We start from the raw sequence: 7,500 nt of genomic DNA, 5'->3' as shown, positions 1-7,500 counted from the left end.
AAAAAAAAAAAAAAAAAATTTTTTTCATCGGGCTTACCCGCGGCTGAGAAGGTACGTGGTCGACGTTGATAGCGGGGCTACCGCATGCGATGGGAAAAAAAAAAAAAAAAAAAATTTTTTTCATCGGGCTTACCCGCGGCTGAGAAGGTACGTGGTCGACGTTGATAGCGGGGCTACCGCATGCGATGGGAAAAAAAAAAAAAAAAAAAAAAAATTTTTTCATCGGGCTTACCCGCGGCTGAGAAGGTACGTGGTCGACGTTGATAGCGGGGCTACCGCATGCGATGGGAAAAAAAAAAAAAAAAAAAATTTTTTCATCGGGCTTACCCGCGGCTGAGAAGGTACGTGGTCGACGTTGATAGCGGGGCTACCGCATGCGATGGGGAAAAAAAAAAAAAAAAAAAAATTTTTTCATCGGGCTTACCCGCGGCTGAGAAGGTACGTGGTCGACGTTGATAGCGGGGCTACCGCATGCGATGGGGAAAAAAAAAAAAAAAAAAAATTTTTTCATCGGGCTTACCCGCGGCTGAGAAGGTACGTGGTCGACGTTGATAGCGGGGCTACCGCATGCGATGGGGAAAAAAAAAAAAAAAAAAAATTTTTTTCATCGGGCTTACCCGCGGCTGAGAAGGTACGTGGTCGACGTTGATAGCGGGGCTACCGCATGCGATGGGGAAAAAAAAAAAAAAAAAAAAATTTTTTCATCGGGCTTACCCGCGGCTGAGAAGGTACGTGGTCGACGTTGATAGCGGGGCTACCGCATGCGATGGGGAAAAAAAAAAAAAAAAAAAAATTTTTTCATCGGGCTTACCCGCGGCTGAGAAGGTACGTGGTCGACGTTGATAGCGGGGCTACCGCATGCGATGGGGGAAAAAAAAAAAAAAAAAAAATTTTTTTCATCGGGCTTACCCGCGGCTGAGAAGGTACGTGGTCGACGTTGATAGCGGGGCTACCGCATGCGATGGGATGGGAAATTTTTTTTTTTTTTTTTTTTTTTTTTTTTTCATCGGGCTTACCCGCGGCTGAGAAGGTACGTGGTCGACCCGATAGCGAGCTACCGCGGGTAAAGGGACGTGGACGGCCGTGCTAGCGGGCTACCGCGGGTATCGGTGTACGTGGTCGACCCGATAGCGGGCTACCGCGGGTAAAGGGACGTGGACGGCCTGGCTAGCGGGCTACCGCGGGTGTCGGTGTACGTGGTCGACCCGATAGCGGGCTACCGCTGGTAAAGGGACGTGGACGGCCTGGCTAGCGGGCTACCGCGGGTGTCAGTGTACGTGGTCGACCCGATACTGGGCTACCGCTGGTAAAGGGACGTGGACGGCCGTGCTAGCGGGCTACCGCGGGTATCGGTGTACGTGGTCGACCCGATAGCGGGCTACCGCGGGTAAAGGGACGTGGACGGCCTGGCTAGCGGGCTACCGCGGGTGTCGGTGTACGTGGTCGACCCGATAGCGGGCTACCGCTGGTAAAGGGACGTGGACGGCCTGGCTAGCGGGCTACCGCGGGTGTCAGTGTACGTGGTCGACCCGATAGCGAGCTACCGCGGGTAAAGGGACGTGGACGGCCGTGCTAGCGGGCTACCGCGGGTATCGGTGTACGTGGTCGACCCGATAGCGGGCTACCGCGGGTAAAGGGACGTGGACGGCCTGGCTAGCGGGCTACCGCGGGTGTCGGTGTACGTGGTCGACCCGATAGCGGGCTACCGCTGGTAAAGGGACGTGGACGGCCTGGCTAGCGGGCTACCGCGGGTGTCAGTGTACGTGGTCGACCCGATACTGGGCTACCGCTGGTAAAGGGACGTGGACGGCCGTGCTAGCGGGCTACCGCGGGTATCGGTGTACGTGGTCGACCCGATAGCGGGCTACCGCGGGTAAAGGGACGTGGACGGCCTGGCTAGCGGGCTACCGCGGGTGTCGGTGTACGTGGTCGACCCGATAGCGGGCTACCGCTGGTAAAGGGACGTGGACGGCCTGGCTAGCGGGCTACCGCGGGTGTCAGTGTACGTGGTCGACCCGATAGCGAGCTACCGCGGGTAAAGGGACGTGGACGGCCGTGCTAGCGGGCTACCGCGGGTATCGGTGTACGTGGTCGACCCGATAGCGGGCTACCGCGGGTAAAGGGACGTGGACGGCCTGGCTAGCGGGCTACCGCGGGTGTCGGTGTACGTGGTCGACCCGATAGCGGGCTACCGCTGGTAAAGGGACGTGGACGGCCTGGCTAGCGGGCTACCGCGGGTGTCAGTGTACGTGGTCGACCCGATACTGGGCTACCGCTGGTAAAGGGACGTGGACGGCCGTGCTAGCGGGCTACCGCGGGTATCGGTGTACGTGGTCGACCCGATAGCGGGCTACCGCGGGTAAAGGGACGTGGACGGCCTGGCTAGCGGGCTACCGCGGGTGTCAGTGTACGTGGTCGACCCGATAGCGGGCTACCGCTGGTAAAGGGACGTGAACGGCCTGGCTAGCGGGCTACCGCGGGTGTCAGTGTACGTGGTCGTCCCCAACCCGCGGTCGGTTAAGGCATGGAAAACAAAAATTAACAAGTCCCGCTTACGTCCTGACATTCGCGAAACCAGGTTAACGTATCGAGGAATACCATGCTTATGTCCATATGGTCCTGACATTCGCGAAACCAGGTTAACGTATCGAGGAATACCATGCTTATGTCCATATGGTCCTGACATTCGCGAAACCAGGTTAACGTATCGAGGAATACCATGCTTATGTCCATATGGTCCTGACACTCGCGAAACCAGGCTAACGTATCGAGGAATACCATGCTTATGTCCATATGGACCTGACATTCGCGAACGAAACCAGGCTAACGTATCGAGGACTAAGGACAGCTCGGGTCCTGACACGGACTGGTTAGGGTTAGGGTTAGGGTTAGGGTTAGGGTTAGGGTTAGGGTTAGGGTTAGGGTTAGGGTTAGGGTTAGGGTTAGGGTTAGGGTTAGGGTTAGGGTTAGGGTTAGGGTTAGGGTTAGGGTTAGGGTTAGGGTTAGGGTTAGGGTTAGGGTTAGGGTTAGGGTTAGGGTTAGGGTTAGGGTTAGGGTTAGGGTTAGGGTTAGGGTTAGGGTTAGGGTTAGGGTTAGGGTTTAGTTAGGGTTAGGGTTAGGGTTAGGGTTAGGGTTAGGGTTAGGGTTAGGGTTAGGGTTAGGGTTAGGGTTAGGGACGTGCATCGTCAAGAGGCGGCTTAGGGTTAGGGTGTACGATGCCTGCCTTTGTTACGTTACGTTACATGAAATGTGATCGTTTCATCGAGAGACCTGCTGTACTATTCTAACGTGCGGCTTCCCGATGAAAATTTCACCCTCGTAAAAAAGTTTTACCGAGGGTATAGTTTGAAGGCTTCGATGGTCGAGAGACCCGCGGTAGCCTGCCTGCGTCTAACGTGCGGCTTACCGATGAAAATTTCACCCTTGTAAAATTTTTTTTACCGAGGGTATAGTTTGACGGCCTCGATGGTCGAGAGACCCGCGGTAGCCTGCCTGCGTCTAACGTGCGGCTTACCGATGAACATTTCAGCCTTGTAAATTTTTTTTACCGAGGGTGTAGTTAGACGGCCTCGATGGTCGAGAGACCCGCAGTAGCTTGCCTGCGTCTAACGTGCGGCTTCCCGATGAAAATTTCACCCTTGTAAAAAAATTTTTACCGAGGGTATAGTTTGACGGCCTCGATGGTCAGAGAGACCCGCGGTAGCCTGCCTGCGTCTAACGTGCGGCTTCCCGATGAAAATTTCACCCTTGTAAAATTTTTTTACCGTGGGTATAGTTAGACGGCCTCGATGGTCGAGAGACCCGCGGTAGCCTGTCCGCGTCTAACGTGCGGCTTACCGATGAACATTTCACCCTTGTAAATTTTTTTTACCGAGGGTATAGTTTGACGGCCTCGATGGTCGAGAGACCCGCGGTAGCCTGTCCGCATCTAACGTGCGGCTTCCCGATGAACATTTCAGCCTTGTAAAATTTTTTTTTACCGAGGGTACAGTTAGACGGCTTCGATGGTCGAGAGACCCGCGGTAGCCTGCCTCGTCTAACGTGCGGCTTCCCGATGAACATTTCAGCCTTGTAAATTTTTTTTACCGAGGGTATAGTCAGACGGCCTCGATGGTCGAGAGACCCGCAGAAGCCTGCCTGCGTCTAACGTACGGCTTCCCGATGAACATTTCAGCCTTGTAAAAATTTTTTACCGAGGGTGTAGTTAGACGGCCTCGATGGTCGAGAGACCCGCAGTAGCTTGCCTGCGTCTAACGTGCGCCTTCCCGATGAAGATTTCACCCTCGTAAAAAAGTTTTACCGAGGGTATAGTTTGAAGGCTTCGATGGTCGAGAGACCCGCGGTAGCCTGCCTGCGTCTAACGTGCGGCTTACCGATGAAAATTTCACCCTTGTAAAATTTTTTTTACCGAGGGTATAGTTTGACGGCCTCGATGGTCGAGAGACCCGCGGTAGCCTGCCTGCGTCTAACGTGCGGCTTACCGATGAACATTTCAGCCTTGTAAATTTTTTTTTACCGAGGGTATAGTCAGACGGCCTCGATGGTCGAGAGACCCGCAGTAGCTTGCCTGCGTCTAACGTACGGCTTCCCGATGAAAATTTCACCCTCGTAAATTTTTTTTTACCGAGGGTATAGTTTGAAGGCCTCGATGGTCGAGAGACCCGCGGTAGCCTGCCTCGTCTAACGTGCGGCTTCCCGATGAACATTTCAGCCTTGTGAATTTTTTTTACCGAGGGTACAGTTAGACGGCTTCGATGGTCGAGAGACCCGCGGTAGCCTGCCTGCGTCTAACGTGCGGCTTCCCGATGAAAATTTCAGCCTTGTAAAATTTTTTTACCGAGGGTACAGTTAGACGGCTTCGATGGTCGAGAGACCCGCGGTAGCCTGCCTGCGTCTAACGTGCGGCTTCCCGATGAACATTTCAGCCTTGTAAATTTTTTTTACCGAGGGTATAGTTAGACGGCCTCGATGGTCGAGAGACCCGCGGTAGCCTGCCTGCGTCTAACGTGCGCCTTCCCGATGAACATTTCACCCTTGTAAAAATTTTTTACCGAGGGTATAGTTTGAAGGCCTCGATGGTCGAGAGACCCGCGGTAGCCTGTCCGCATCTAACGTGCGGCTTCCCGATGAACATTTCAGCCTTGTAAAAATTTTTTACCGAGGGTACAGTTAGACGGCTTCGATGGTCGAGAGACCCGCGGTAGCCTGCCTGCGTCTAACGTGCGGCTTCCCGATGAACATTTCAGCCTTGTGAATTTTTTTTACCGAGGGTACAGTTAGACGGCTTCGATGGTCGAGAGACCCGCGGTAGCCTGCCTCGTCTAACGTGCGGCTTCCCGATGAACATTTCAGCCTTGTGAATTTTTTTTACCGAGGGTACAGTCAGACGGCTTCGATGGTCGAGAGACCCGCGGTAGCCTGCCTCGTCTAACGTGCGGCTTCCCGATGAACATTTCAGCCTTGTACATTTTTTTTTACCGAGGGTACAGTTAGACGGCTTCGATCGATGGTCGAGAGACCCGCGGTAGCCTGCCTCGTCTAACGTGCGGCTTCCCGATGAACATTTCAGCCTTGTACATTTTTTTTACCGAGGGTACAGTTAGACGGCTTCGATCGATGGTCGAGAGACCCGCGGTAGCCTGCCTCGTCTAACGTGCGGCTTCCCGATGAACATGTCAGCCTTGTAAATTTTTTTTTACCGAGGGTACAGTTAGACGGCCTCGATGGTCGAGAGATCCGCGGTAGCCTGTCCGCGTCTAACGTGCGGCTTCCCGATGAATATCTCAGCCTTGTCAATTTTTTTTACCGAGGGTACAGTTAGACGGCCTCGATGGTCGAGAGACCCGCGGTAGCTTGCCTGCGTCTAACGTACGGCTTCCCGATGGAAATTTCAGCCTTGTAAATTTTTTTTTACCGAGGGGATAGTTAGACGGCCTCGATGGTCGAGAGACCCGCGGTAGCCTGCCTCGTCTAACGTGCGGCTTCCCGATGAACATTTCAGCCTTGTACATTTTTTTTTACCGAGGGTACAGTTAGACGGCCTCGATGGTCGAGAGATCCGCGGTAGCCTGTCCGCGTCTAACGTGCGGCTTCCCGATGAACATTTCACCCTTGTAAAAAATTTTACCGAGGGTAAAGTCAGACGGCCTCGATGGTCGAGAGACCCGCGGTAGCCTGCCTCGTCTAACGTGCGGCTTCCCGATGAACATGTCAGCCTTGTAAATTTTTTTTTACCGAGGGTACAGTTAGACGGCCTCGATGGTCGAGAGATCCGCGGTAGCCTGTCCTCGTCTAACGTGCGGCTTCCCGATGAACATTTCAGCCTGGTAAAAAAAATTCTACCGAGGGTACAGTTAGACGGCCTCGATGGTCGAGAGACCCGCAGTAGCTTGCCTGCGTCTAACGTGCGGCTTCCCGATGAACATTTCAGCCTTGTAAATTTTTTTTTACCGAGGGTATATTTAGACGGCCTCGATGGTCGAGAGACCCGCGGTAGCCTGCCTCGTCTAACGTGCGGCTTCCCGATGAATATTTCAGCCTTGTCAATTTTTTTTACCGAGGGTACAGTTAGACGGCCTCGATGGTCGAGAGACCCGCGGTAGCTTGCCTGCGTCTAACGTACGGCTTCCCGATGGAAATTTCAGCCTTGTAAATTTTTTTACCGAGGGGATAGTTAGACGGCCTCGATGGTCGAGAGACCCGCGGTAGCCTGTCCGCGTCTAACGTGCGGCTTCCCGATGAACATTTCAGCCTTGTACATTTTTTTTACCGAGGGTACAGTTAGACGGCCTCGATGGTCGAGAGACCCGCGGTAGCCTGCCTCGTCTAACGTGCGGCTTCCCGATGAACATTTCAGCCTTGTAAATTTTTTTTACCGAGGGTACAGTTAGACGGCCTCGATGGTCGAGAGACCCGCGGTAGCCTGTCCGCGTCTAACGTGCGGCTTCCCGATGAACATTTCAGCCTTGTACATTTTTTTTACCGAGGGTACAGTTAGACGGCCTCGATGGTCGAGAGACCCGCGGTAGCCTGCCTCGTCTAACGTGCGGCTTCCCGATGAACATTTCAGCCTTGTAAATTTTTTTTACCGAGGGTATAGTTAGACGGCCTCGATGGTCGAGAGACCCGCGGTAGCCTGTCCGCATCTAACGTGCGGCTTACCGATGAACATTTCACCCTTGTAAAAATTTTTTACCGAGGGTATAGTTTGAAGGCCTCGATGGTCGAGAGACCCGCGGTAGCCTGCCTCGTCTAACGTGCGGCTTCCCGATGAACATTTCAGCCTTGTAAATTTTTTTTACCGAGGGTATAGTTAGACGGCCTCGATGGTCGAGAGACCCGCGGTAGCCTGTCCGCATCTAACGTGCGGCTTACCGATGAACATTTCACCCTTGTAAAAAAATTTTACCGAGGGTATAGTTTGAAGGCCTCGATGGTCGAGAGACCCGCGGTAGCCTGTCCGCGTCTAACGTGCGACACCACGATGAAAATTTCACCCTC

Source organism: Mytilus trossulus, unplaced genomic scaffold (genome assembly GCF_036588685.1).
Source record: "Mytilus trossulus isolate FHL-02 unplaced genomic scaffold, PNRI_Mtr1.1.1.hap1 h1tg000686l__unscaffolded, whole genome shotgun sequence".
In the NCBI taxonomy this organism is placed as follows: Eukaryota; Metazoa; Mollusca; class Bivalvia; order Mytilida; family Mytilidae; genus Mytilus; species Mytilus trossulus.
This window is presented reverse-complemented; position numbering follows the sequence as displayed.